The sequence below is a fragment of the Panulirus ornatus genome, chromosome 5 (genome assembly GCF_036320965.1).
Source record: "Panulirus ornatus isolate Po-2019 chromosome 5, ASM3632096v1, whole genome shotgun sequence".
NCBI lineage: Eukaryota > Metazoa > Arthropoda > Malacostraca > Decapoda > Palinuridae > Panulirus > Panulirus ornatus.
The window spans coordinates 26,746,557-26,760,821 of record NC_092228.1 but is presented as its reverse complement, the minus strand read 5'-3'; positions in this window follow the sequence as shown (position 1 = coordinate 26,760,821).

The following is a 14,265-nucleotide window of genomic DNA, read 5'->3' as shown; positions in this document are numbered from 1 at the left end:
GTCTCAAAGGCCGGTGATCTCGGGCCGGCCCCTGGACGCTCTGGCAGGGGTGGGTAACACGCCTATCCTCACTTGGACAGCCTTCACGCTATCAGAACCGGACAGGAACCGGTTCCGGCTATTTACCCATCTGCTGACCTGAGGCACGGCAGCAGATGGAGCGAGACCCGCTCCGTCAACGGTACTGACCAGGTTGGCCCTCCATGCGTGCAGGCGTTCGGGTTTATTCCCCGTCTGTCGACCAACGCGTCCAGACCAGCGGTGCAGCTTGCTCAACACTGCAGGCTCCCCCCGGACTGCCGCATGCATCACCAGGTTGGTCGAGGCGAGTCATTTCTCGAGCCGCGCTTGTTTATTTAGCCGGACGGTCGAGACAAAGTCTGGTATACCCAGCCCACCATCTCCAGCTGCCGAGTGGAAGGGCACGTCATGGGCTAGGCGCAGCCAGCGGCAGACCGCCACTCGCACTTGCCTGTCCATGCGTGCTAACTGCGTCTTATACACTTCACCCAGCACCAGTCGATGCATGAGCTTAGGCATCAGATGCTCCACAAGCAACGCAATCCGTTGTTGAGGTTTTAGAGGGGCTCTGGTCATGTTTCGTAGCCCCTCTTCTAGCAGAGCCCCGTAGGACTTACGCCGACCCCCGGCCCCGACATGAATCCCGAGGTACTTGTATTCGTCCTCAACATTCATGGATCCGACAGCGCTGCTCAAGACTTGGAACGTCATGTTCTTATTGACGTACCAAGTCTTGCCGTCGACCTCCATGCTGAGGGTTCGACACTTCCCTGGATTAACCTGAAGCCCACCCCCCGCGAGGGTCTCAGCCATTACGTTCACTGCCTGCTGGAGGCCAGTAGGCGTCTGCGCCACCAGGACCAAATCATCAGCAAACGCCAATGCTGACACCCTTTGGTCACCCAACCTAACCCCTGCGCCAGTCTCTTTCACCCTTGTGATTCCCTCGTCACTCACAAGGTTGAAGATTAATTGGCGATAATGGGTCCCCCTGCTTGACCCTACGAGTCATATATACCTTCTCCGACATCTCGCCGCTACCTTCGATGTGAGTGAAGGCTCGGTCGTACGTCGACATGACATATGCCCTGACGGGGGCTGGGATGCGACATGGCCCGCTCGATAGTGCTATGATTAACACTATCGAATGCCTTGGCCATGTCAGGTGCACACCGTGGGCGTGTGGGGCCCACGCACCACCGACGATCGCATCCAAGATCGTGAGGTTCTCAAGGCATCCGTCTATTGGGACGAATGCCTTTTGAGCTTCATCGGACGAGGCTCGAGATGCAGCTGCGCAGGATCTTATGGAGCAGACGGACTATGGCACAAGAGATGGTAATCGGCCTATAGTCCTTGGGTTCGGTTGGGTTGGGTACCTTGGGTATCAGCACTGTTCGGTTTGCCTTCACTGGTTCTGGTAGAGTAGACGTAGCCAGCCACAGGTTAAACATTTTGGCCAGGATCCTCGGAGGAACGTACTTCAGTAATCGAGTGGACATCCCATCATGACCAGGGGTAGATGTTCGGGGGGCTTTGAGGTGATGTGCTACCTCGCCCACGGTGATAACTCCTGCTAGTGGTCCATGTTCTTGGTCCCAATCGGTAATGGCACGTTCATCCGGCTCAGACGGCCGAGAGACGAGAGGCCCCCAAAAGGGATTGAGGCGTTGGCGGCTCCTCCCAGTCACCTTTAAGGACCAGTCCAGCGGCCAAAGACCTATTCTCACGATAGAGTCTCTGTACCTTCCGGTATTGTTCTCTTCTAAGGCGGTTTCCACGCAAAGGAACCTCCTCCGCTCGGCGTACGGGGCCACAGTTCGCTGACTGCCTTGACCCACCTCCACCACCACCACCACCTGGCGGTCTTCGGGTGAGCTACAGGAGCTGGTCACATGTGTGGCGTGCTCTGCTGCTGCCCTGATTGCGACGAGGCTGTCACCCTGACGCAAGCGGTCAAGGGTCACCCTGACACAAGCGGTCAAGGGTCACCCTGACACAAGTGGTCAAGGGTCACCTTGACGCAAGCGGTCAAGGGCCACCCTGACGCAAGCGGTCAAGGGGCACCCTGACACAAGCGGTCAAGGGTCACCCTGACACAAGCGGTCAAGGGTCACCCTGACACAAGTGGTCAAGGGTCACCTTGACGCAAGCGGTCAAGGGTAACCCTGACACAAGTGGTCAAGGGTCACCCTGACGCAAGTGGTTAAGGGTCACCCTGACGCAAGTGGTCAAGGGTCACCCTGACGCAAGTGGTCGAGGGCTGCATTTAGGATGTCCTCGCCCCGCGATGGAGATGTGGGACCAGGTCCTAATGTGTCGAGATATGTGACGGTCTCCACCACAAAGGGTTTGGGGTTGGGGGTTGGGGTTGGGGGGGGACAGTTAAGACCGTGGGAGTAGTAGTCCCACCACTGGGATCCTCACTCGCGTACATCCCTGTACGTGGTGCTTCCTCCGGGGCGCCACCCTGCGTGTTGTGGCTGGGACACGCCTCTCACTCGACACACCATCCATCACCTCGCCTTCACCAGTTCCTGAACCCGGGTCTTATACGACACTTTGCGTCGCAGACCTTTGATCGCTTCGACCGTCTTGGAAGGAACCATCTCCAGCAGCCGCTGGTTCAGGCCCTGCCCGGCAACTAGGGAGGGACCAGCTGCCATCCCAGCCTCAGCCCTGGCCAGGAGCTCCACCTCCTCCACCTTCCACCTGCAACTCCTGGTGGAAGGAGTTGGCATGTGCCTGCCTTTCATGGACCCTACGGCCCCGAAAGCTGGCCAAGGTCCTCCCACAATGTGGGCAAGAGGGTGCCCGGTCGTCGGCCGCTCCCACATGACTGCTGGTACCCGACATACCAACAGAGGCTGGCACGCTATTCCTAAGGACTGGGTTATGTTGCGTGACGTGCACCACGAAGCGAAAACCCGTGACGTGGGTGGACGCTCCGGCTCAAGTGGCACAGCACTGCCGCCCGAAGGAAGCAGAGCACTGCAGTCAGTTGGTGGACACTGCCGCTGTGCTTCAGTCCTGGGGATTTGCCCTTTGGTAGTTGTTGTCCCACTGTACCAGTAAACGTAGCTGGATAACCTCCGTCTCTCAGCTGTTGGTTGGAATGTACTGGATAACCAAACAACGGGGTACGCAATCACTGGAGTTACTCGCCTTGTATGTGTTATAAAAGCGAGTGATAATCCTGGTGCTACTCTAAGAGAGTCCTGCCTTTCTACCAGTCCTGCCTTTCTACCAGTCCTGCCTTTCTACCAGTCCTGCCTTTCTACCAGTCCTGCCCTTCTACCAGTCCTGACCTTCTACCACTCCTGCCCTTGTACCAGTCCTGCCCTTGTACCAGTCCTGCCCTTGTACCAGTCCTGCCCTTCTACCAGTCCTGCCCTTCTACCAGTCATACCCTTGTTCCAGTCCTGCCCTTCTACCAGTCCTGCCCTTCTACCAGTCCTGCCCTTGTACCAGTCCTGCCCTTGTACCAGTCCTGCCCTTGTACCAGTCCTGCCCTTGTTCCAGTCCTGCCCTTGTACCAGTCCTGCCCTTCTACCAGTCCTGCCCTTCTACCAGCCCTGACCTTTTACCAGTCCTGCCCTTGTACCAGTCCTGACCCTGTACCAGTCCTGTCCTTGCACCAGTTCTGCCCTTGTACCAGTCCTGCCCTTGTATCAGTCCTGACCTTCTACCAGTCCTGCCCTTGGACCAGTCCTGCCCTTCTACCAGTCCTGCCCTTCTACCAGTCCTGACCATCTAACAGTCTTGCCCTTGTACCAGTCCTGCCCTTCTACCAGTCCTGACCTTGTACCAGTCCTGACCTTGTACCAGTCCTGCCCTTCTACCAGTCCTGCCCTTCTACCAGTCCTGACCTACCAGTCCTGCCCTTCTACTAGTCCTGCCCTTCTACCAGTCCTGACCTTCTACCAGTCCTGACCTTCTACCAATCCTGTCCTTGTACCAGTCCTGCCCTTCTACCAGTCCTGCCCTTGTACCAGTCCTGCCCTTCTACCAGTCCTGACGTTCTACCAGTCCTGCCTTTCTACCAGTCCTGACCTTCTACCTGTCCTGACCTTCTACCAGTCCTGTCCTTCTACCAGTCCTGCCCTTCTACCAGTCCTGACCTTCTACCAGTCCTGCCCTTCTACCAGTCCTGCCCTTGTACCAGTCCTGCCCTTGTACCAGTCCTGACCTTCTACCAGTCCTGACCTTCTACCAGTCCTGCCCTTCTACCAGTCCTGCCCTTCTACCAGTCCTGACCTTGTACCAGTCCTGCCCTTCTACCAGTCCTGCCCTTGTACCAGTCCTGCCCTTCTACCAGTCCTGCCCTTCTACTAGTCCTGACCTTCTACCAGTCCTGCCCTTCTACCAGTCCTGCCCTTCTACCAGTCCTGACCTTCTACCAGTCCTGACCTTGTACCAGTCCTGCCCTTCTACCAGTCCTGACCTTCTACCAGTCCTGCCCTTGTACCAGTCCTGCCCTTCTACCAGTCCTGACCTTCTACCAGTCCTGACCTTCTACCAGTCCTGCCCTTGTACCACTCCTTACCTTCTACCAGTCCTGACCTCCTACCAGTCCTGCCCTTCTACCACTCCTGCCCTTGTACCAGTCCTGCCCTTCTACCAGTCCTGACCTTCTACCCGTCCTGACCTTCTACCAGTCCTGCCCTTCTACCAGTCCTGCCCTTGTTCCAGTCCTGCCCTTGTACCAGTCCTGACCTTCTACCAGTCCTGCCCCTCTACCAGTCTTGCCCTTGTACCAGTCCTGACCTTCTACCAGTCCTGACCTTCTACCAGTCCTGCCCTTCTACCAGTCCTGCCCTTCTACCAGTCTTGACCTTGTACCAGTCCTGTCCTTCTACCAGTCCTGCCCTTGTACCAGTCCTGCCCTTGTACCAGTCCTGCCCTTCTACCAGTCCTGACCTTGTACCAGTCCTGCCCTTCTACCAGTCCTGCCCTTGTACCAGTCCTGCCCTTGTACCAGTCCTGCCCTTCTACCAGCCCTGACCTTGTACCAGTCCTGCCCTTGTACCAGTCCTGCCCTTGTACCAGTCCTGACCTTCTACCAGTCCTGCCCTTCTACCAGTCCTGACCTTGTACCAGTCCTGACCTTGTACCAGTCCTGACTTTGTACCAGTCCTGTCCTTCTGCCAGTCCTGCCCTTGTACCAGTCCTGCCCTTCTACCAGTCCTGACATTCTACCAGTCCTGACCTTCTACCAGTCCTGCCCTTCTACCAGTCCTGTCCTTGTACCAGTCCTGCCCTTGTACCAGTCCTGACCTTGTACCAGGCCTGCCCTTGTTCCAGTCCTGCCCTTGTACCAGTCCTGCCCCTCTACCAGTCCTGACCTTCTACCAGTCCTGCCCTTGTACCAGTCCTGCCCTTCTACCAGCCCTGCAATTTTGCCAGTCCTGCCCTTCTACCAGTCCTGCCCTTCTACCAGTCTTGCCATTCTACCAGTCCTGTCCTACTACCAGTCCTGCCCTTCTACCAGCCTTGCCCTTCCCGGCGCCACCCCGCCCCACAGGAAACAGCATCGCTGTCCCCCGCTTCAGCGAGGGGGCGCCTGGGAAACCACAGCTCCTTTTCCACATCCAGGCCCCACAGAACTTTTCATGGTTTACCCCAGACGCTTCACATGCCCTGATTCAATCCATTGACAGCATGTCGACCCCGGTATACCACATCGTTCCAATTCACTCTATTCCTTGCCCGCCTTTCACCCTCCTGCATGTTCAGGCCCCGATCACTCAAATATCTTTTTCACTCCATCCTTCCACCTCCAATTTGGTCTCCCATTTCTCCTCGTTCCCTCCACCTCCGACACATATATCCTCTTGGTCAATCTTTCCTCACTCATTCTCTCCATGTGACCAAACCATTTCAAAACACCCTCTTCTGCTCTCTCAACCACACTCAGTATATTTCCACTTTACATCCATAGATGAAGGTAGAATGAGGGAGATGTGTTTCCCCAACATTGAGGGAGAAGATGTATTTCCCCAACATTGTGAGAGGTGTGCATTAGAAAGTTCCTCCTGGCAAAATATGAAGTAATTACTCCAGTGGATATTTTTAGCTTCCCATATCCAATCTATTGGCCCCTCTGTCCCCCAACCCAAGCCTTTCATTAACACGGAAATAGCCTCTCTCTCTCTCTCTCTCTCTCTCTCTCTCTCTCTCTCTCTGGGTCCCTCCCCTGCTGAACGCTGTACATCATCAGCTGATCTCGTCCATCATATGACACCATCACCTGCCCCTTCCCGCTGGCTGACGTGGGTCCTGGCCTGCCCATCACCAGGTGATGGCACCTCACCAGGACTGTCCTGACCCTGGGCTGCCCATCACCAGTACTGTCCTGACCCTGGGCTGCCCATCACCAGGACTGTCCTGACCCTGGGCTGCCCATCACCAGTACTGTCCTGACCCTGGGCTGCCCATCACCAGTACTGTCCTGACCCTGGGCTGCCCATCACCAGTACTGTCCTGACCCTGGGCTGCCCATCACCAGTACTGTCCTGACCCTGGGCTGCCCATCACCAGTACTGTCCTGACCCTGGGCTGCCCATCACCAGTACTGTCCTGACCCTGGGCTGCCCATCACCAGTACTGTCCTGACCCTGGGCTGCCCATCACCAGTACTGTCCTGACCCTGGGCTGCCCATCACCAGTACTGTCCTGACCCTGGGCTGCCCATCACCAGTACTGTCCTGACCCTGGGCTGCCCATCACCAGTACTGTCCTGACCCTGGGCTGCCCATCACCAGTACTGTCCTGACCCTGGGCTGCCCATCACCAGTACTGTCCTGACCCTGGGCTGCCCATCACCAGTACTGTCCTGACCCTGGGCTGCCCATCACCAGTACTGTCCTGACCCTGGCTGCCCATCACCAGTACTGTCCTGACCCTGGGCTGCCCATCACCAGTACTGTCCTGACCCTGGGCTGCCCATCACCAGTACTGTCCTGACCCTGGGCTGCCCATCACCAGTACTGTCCTGACCCTGGGCTGCCCATCACCAGGACTGTCCTGACCCTGGGCTGCCCATCACCAGGACTGTCCTGACCCTGGGCTGCCCATCACCAGGACTGTCCTGACCCTGGGCCCACGACTGTCCTGACCTGGGCTCCAGGGGCCTGGGATCACCAGTACTGTCCTGACCCTGGGCTGCCCATCACCAGGACTGTCCTGACCCTGGGCTGCCCATCACCAGTACTGTCCTGACCCTGGGCTGCCCATCACCTAGTACTGTCCTGACCCTGGCTGCCCATCACCAGGACCTGTCCTGACCCTGGGCTGCCCATCACCAGGACTGTCCTGACCTGGGCTGCCCATCACCAGTACTGTCCTGACCCTGGGCTGCCCATCACCAGTACTGTCCTGACCCTGGGCTGCCCCATCACCAGTACCTGTCCTGACCCTGGGCTGCCCATCACCAGGACTGTCCTGACCCTGGGCTGCCCATCACCAGTACTGTCCTGACCCTGGGCTGCCCATCACCAGTACTGTCCTGACCCTGGGCTGCCCATCACCAGTACTTGTCCTGACCCTGGGCCTGCCCATCACCAGGACTGTCCTGACCCTGGGCTGCCCATCACCAGTACTGTCCTGACCTGGGCTGCCCATCACCAGTACTGTCCTGACCCTGGGCTGCCCATCACCAGTACTGTCCTGACCCTGGGCTGCCCATCACCAGTACTGTCCTGATCCTGGGTGCCCATCAACAGGACTGTCCTGACCCTTGGCTGCCTTCACCAGTACTGTCCTGGACCCTGGGCTACCATCACCAGGACTGTCCTGACCCTGGGCGGCCCATTCGACCGAGTACTGTCCTGACCCTGGGCTGCCCATCACCAGGACTGTCCTGACCCTGGGCTGCCCATCACTAGTACTGTCCTGACCCTGGGCTGCCATCACCAGGACTGGTCTGACCCTGGGGCTACCCATCACCAGGACTGTCCTGACTCTGGGCGGCCCATCACCAGACTGTCCTGACCCTGGGCTGCCCATCACAGTACTGTCCTGACCCTGGGCTGCCCATCACCAGTCTGTCCTGACCCTGCTGCCATCACCAGTACTGTCTGACCCTGGGCTGCCCATCACCAGGACTGTCCTGGACACCTGGGGCTGCCCATCACCAGTACTGTCCTGACCTAGCTTGCCCATCACAGTACTGTCCTGACCCTGGGCTGCCCATCACCAGGACTGTCCTGACCCTAGCCTGCCCATCACCAGGACTGTCCTGACCCTAGCCTGCCCATCACCAGGACTGTCCTGACCCTGGGCTGCCCATCACCAGGACTGTCCTGACCCTGGGCTGCCCATCACCAGGACTGTCCTGACCCTAGCCTGCCCATCACCAGTACTGTCCTGACCCTGGGCTGCCCATCACCAGGACTGTCCTGACCCTAGCCTGCCCATCACCAGGACTGTCCTGACCCTGGGCTGCCCATCACCAGTACTGTCCTGACCCTGGGCTGCCCATCACCAGTACTGTCCTGACCCTGGGCTGCCCATCACCAGGACTGTCCTGACCCTGGGCTGCCCATCACCAGTCCTGTCCTGACCCTGGGCTGCCCATCACCAGGACTGTCCTGACCCTGGGCTGCCCATCACCAGTACTGTCCTGACCCTAGGCTGCCCATCACCAGGACTGTCCTGACCCTAGGCTGCCCATCACCAGGACTGTCCTGACCCTAGCCTGCCCATCACCAGTACTGTCCTGACCCTAGCCTGCCCATCACCAGTACTGTCCTGACCCTGGGCTGCCCATCACCAGGACTGTCCTGACCCTAGCCTGCCCATCACCAGGACTGTCCTGACCCTGGCTGCCATCACCAGGACTGTCCTGACCCTAGCCTGCCCATCACCAGGACTGTCCTGACCCTGGCTGCCCATCACCAGGACTGTCCTGACCCTGGGCTGCCCATCACCAGTCCTGTCCTGACCCTGGGCTGCCCATCACCAGGACTGTCCTGACCCTGGGCTGCCCATCACCAGTACTGTCCTGACCCTAGCCTGCCCATCACCAGGACTGTCCTGACCCTAGCCTGCCCATCACCAGGACTGTCCTGACCCTAGCCTGCCCATCACCAGTACTGTCCTGACCTAGGCTGCCCATCACCAGTACTGTCCTGACCCTGGGCTGCCCATCACCAGGACTGTCCTGACCCTAGCCTGCCCATCACCAGGACTGTCCTGACCCTAGCTGCCCATCACCAGCCTACAGTCAGCCAATACCTGCCCTACACTACCAGGGTCCATACCAGGTCCAGCATACACCTACCCTACACTACCAGGTCCCTATCCAGGTCCAGCCAAAACACCTACCCCTACACTACCAGGTCCTACCAGGTCAGCCAACTCCTGCCATCGCTACCAGGTCCTCACTCCCAGGTCAGCCAACACCTACCCCTACACTACCAGGATCCTACAGAATCCAGCCAACACCTGCCCTACACTACCAGGTCCATCAGGTCCTGCAACACCTACCCTACACTACCAGGTCTTACCAGGCCCAGCAACAACTCCCTACACTACCAGGTCCTACGCAGGTCCAGCCAACACCTGCCCTACGCTACCAGGTCCTACAGGTCCAGCCAACACCTACCCTACGCTACCAGGTCCCCTACAGGTCCAGCCCAACACCTGCCCTACGCTACCAGGTCCTTCCAGGTCCAGCCAACATCCTACCCTACACTACCAGGTGTCCTACCAGGTCAGCCATACATCCTGCCTACGCTACCAGGTCCTACCAGGCCAGCCAACACCTACCCTACACTACAGGTCCTACCAGGTCAGCCATCACCTGCCCCCCGTACCACCCCCCTACCAGGGTCCTACAGGGTCCAGCCAACACCTGCCCCTAACTACCAGGTCCTACCAGGTCAGCAAACACCTACCCTACACTACCAGGTCGTACATGCCAGCCCCACACCTCCCTACGCTACCAGGTCCCTACAGGTCCAGCAACACCTACCCTACACTTCCAGGTCTCAGGTCCAGCCAAAACCTACCCTACACTACCAGGTCCTACCAGGTCCAGCCAAAACCTGCCCTACACTACCAGGTCCTACCGGGTCCAGCCAACTCCTGCCCTAGGTTACCAGGTCCTACCAGGTCCAGCCAACACCTACCCTACACTACCAGGTCCTAACAGGTCCAGCCAACACCTACCCTACACTACCAGGTCTCAGGTCCAGCAAACACCTGCCCTACACTACCAGGTCCTACCAGGTCCAGCCAACACCTACCCTACACTACCAGGTCCTACCAGGTCCAGCCAACACCTACCCTACGCTACCAGGTCCTACCAGGTCCAGCCAACACCTACCCTGCACTACCAGGTTTCAGGTCCAGCCAACACCTACCCTACACTACCAGGTCCTACCAGGTCCAGCCAAAACCTACCCTACACTACCAGGTCCTACCAGGTCCATCCAACTCCTGCCCTACGCTATCAGGTCCTACCAGGCCCAGCCAACACCTACCCTACACTACCAGGTCCTACCAGGTCCAGCCAACACCTACCCTACACTACCAGGTCTCAGGTCCAGGTAACACCTGCCCTGCACTACCAGGTCTCAGGTCCAGCCAACACTTACCCTACACTACCAGGTCCTACCAGGTCCAGCCAACACCTACCTTACAGTACCAGGTCCTACCAGGTCCAGCCAACACTTACCCTACACTACCAGGTCCTACCAGGTCCAGCCAACACCTGCCCTACACTACCAGGTCCTACCAGGTCCAGCCAACACCTGCCCTACACTACCAGGTCTCAGGTCCATCCAACACCTACCCTACACTACCAGGTCCTACCAGGTCCAGCCAACACCTACCCTACACTACCAGGTCCTACCAGGTCCAGCCAACACCTGCCCTACACTACCAGGTCCTACCAGGTCCAGCCAACACCTGCCCTACGCCACCAGGTCCTACCAGGTCCAGCCAACACCTACCCTACACTACCAGATCCTACCAGGTCCAGCCAACACCTACCCTACACTACCAGGTCTCAGGTCCAGCCAACACCTACCCTACACTACCAGGTCTCAGGTCCAGGTAACACCTACCCTACACTACCAGGTCTCAGGTCCAGCCAACACCTACCCTACACTACCAGGTCTCAGGTTCAGGTAACACCTATCCTACACTACCAGGTCTCAGGTCCAGGTAACACCTGCCCTACACTACCAGGTCTCAGGTCCAGGTAACACCTACCCTACACTACCAGGTCCTACCAGGTTCAGCCAACACCTGCCCAACACTACCAGGTCTCAGGTCGAGCCAACACCTACCCTACACTACCAGGTCCTACCAGGTCCAGCCAACACCTACCCTACACTACCAGGTCCTACCAGGTCCAGCCAACACCTACCCTACGCTACCAGGTCCTACCAGGTCCAGCCAACACCTTCCCTACGCCACCAGGTCCTACCAGGTCCAGCCAACACCTACCCTACACTACCAGGTCCTACCAGGTCCAGCCAACACCTACCCTACGCTACCAGGTCCTACCAGGTCCAGCCAACACCTTCCCTACGCCACCAGGTCCTACCAGGTCCAGCCAACACCTACCCTACACTACCAGGTCCTACCAGGTCCAGCCAACACCTACCCTACACTACCAGGTCTCAGGTCCAGCCAACACCTACCCTACACTACCAGGTCTCAGGTCCAGGTAACACCTACCCTACACTACCAGGTCTCAGGTCCAGGTAACACCTGCCCTACACTACCAGGTCTCAGGTTCAGGTAACACCTACCCTACACTACCAGGTCTCAGGTCCAGGTAACACCTGCCCTACACTACCAGGTCTCAGGTCCAGGTAACACCTGCCCTACACTACCAGGTCTCAGATCCAGGTAACACCTACCCTACACTACCAGGTCTCAGGTCCAGGTAACACCTGCCCTACACTACCAGGTCTCAGGTCCAGGTAACACCTGCCCTACACTACCAGGTGTCAGGTCCAGGTAACACCTGCCCTACACTACCAGGTCTCAGGTCCAGCCAACACCTGCCCTACACTACCAGGTGTCAGGTCCAGGTAACACCTGCCCTACACTACCAGGTCTCAGGTCCAGGTAACACCTGCCCTACACTACCAGGTCTCAGGTCCAGATAACACCTGCCCTACACTACCAGGTCTCAGGTCCAGGTAACACCTGCCCTACACTACCAGGTCTCAGGTCCAGGTAACACCTGCCCTACACTACCAGGTCTCAGGTCCAGGTAACACCTGCCCTACACTACCAGGTGTCAGGTCCAGGTAACACCTGCCCTACACTACCAGGTCTCAGGTCCAGGTAACACCTGCCCTACACTACCAGGTGTCAGGTCCAGCCAACACCTGCCCTACACTACCAGGTCTCAGGTCCAGGTAACACCTGCCCTACACTACCAGGTCTCAGGTCCAGGTAACACCTGCCCTACACTACCAGGTCTCAGGTCCAGGTAACACCTGCCCTACACTACCAGGTCTCAGGTCCAGGTAACACCTGCCCTACACTACCAGGTCTCAGGTCCAGGTAACACCTGCCCTACCCTACCTGGTCCAGGTAATACCCGCCAGTAATTAGAGGTGTAGTAAACCCTCAACGGTGTAATCTCGACCAATCAGGTAGAGAGGAGAAGTGGCCATCCCAGGTCGACGATATATTGGCTCGTGAAGCGTCAGTACTTTCTACAGGTCCTGACCTGCCTCCTACAGGTCCTTAATGACCCAGGAAAGTGCCCTCCACCCATCACTAATTAATATCTTGATCAAGATCCCATATGAGTTGTGGCCCGGGGCTCACAATGAGTTGTGGCCCGGGGCTCACAATGAGTTGTGGCCCGGGGCTCACAATGAGTTGTGGCCTGGGGCTCACATGAGTTGTGGCCCGGGGCTCACAATGAGTTGTGGCCTGGGGCTCACAATGAGTTGTGGCCTGGAGCTCACAATGAGTTGTGTCCCGGGCCTCACAATGAGCTGTGGCCTGGAGCTCAAAGAGTTGTGGCCCGGGGCTCACAGTGAGTTCTGACCCGGGGCTCACAATGAGTTGTGGCCCGGGGCTCACAATGAGTTGTGTCCCGGAGCTCACAATGAGTTGTGGCCTGGAGCTCAATGAGTTGTGGTCTGGGGCTCACAATGAGTTGTGGCCCGGGGCTCACAATGAGTTGTGGCCCGGGGCTCACAATGAGTTGTGGCCCGGGGCTCACAATGAGTTGTGGCCCGGGACTCACAATGAGTTGTGGCCCGGGGTTCACAATGATTTGTGACCCGGGGTTCAAAATGAGTCGGGACCCGGGGCTCACAGTGAGTTGTGGCCCGGGGCTCACAATGAGTTTTTCCCCGGGGCTCACAATGATTTGTGGCCTGAGGCTCACAATGAGTTGTTGCCCGGGGCTCACAATGACTTGTGGCCCGGGGCTCACAATGACTTGTGGCCTGGAGCTCACAATGAGTTGTGGCCCGGGGCTCACAATGAGTTGTGGCCCGGGGCTCACAATGACTTGTGGCCCGGGGCTCACAATGAGTTGTGGCCCGGGGCTCACAAAGAGTTGTGGCCCGGGGCTCACAATGCGTTGTGGCCTGGAGCTCACAATAAGTTGTGGCCCGGGGCTCACAATCAGTTGTGGCCTGGGGCTCACAATGAGTTGTGACCCGGGGCTCAAAATGAGTTGTGGCCCGGGGCTCACAATGAGTTGTGGCCCGGAGCTCACAATGAGTTGTGGCCCGGGGCTCACAATGAGTTGTGGCCCGGGGCTCACAATGAGTTTTCCCTGGGGCTCACAATGAGTTGTGGCCTGGAGCTCACAATGAGTTGTGGCCCGGGGCTCACAATCAGTTGTGGCCTTGGGCTCACAATGAGTTGTGACCCGGGGCTCACAATGAGTTGTGGCCCGGAGCTCACAATGAGTTGAGACCCGGGGCTCAAAATGAGTCGTGACCCGGGGCACACAATGAGTTGTGGCCCGGAGCTCACAATGAGTTGTGGCTCGGGGCTCACAATGAGTTGTGGCCCGGGGCTCACAATGAGTTGTGGCCCGGGGCTCACAATGAGTTGTGGCCTGGAGCTCACAAAGAGTTGTGGCCCGGGGCTCACAATGAGTTGTGGCCTGGAGCTCACAATGAGTTGTGGCCCGGGGCTCACAATGAGTTGTGGCCCGGGGCTCACAATGAGTTGTGGCCCGGGGCTCACAATGAGTTGTGGCCCGGGGTTCACAATGAGTTGTGGCCCGGGGCTCACAATGAGTTG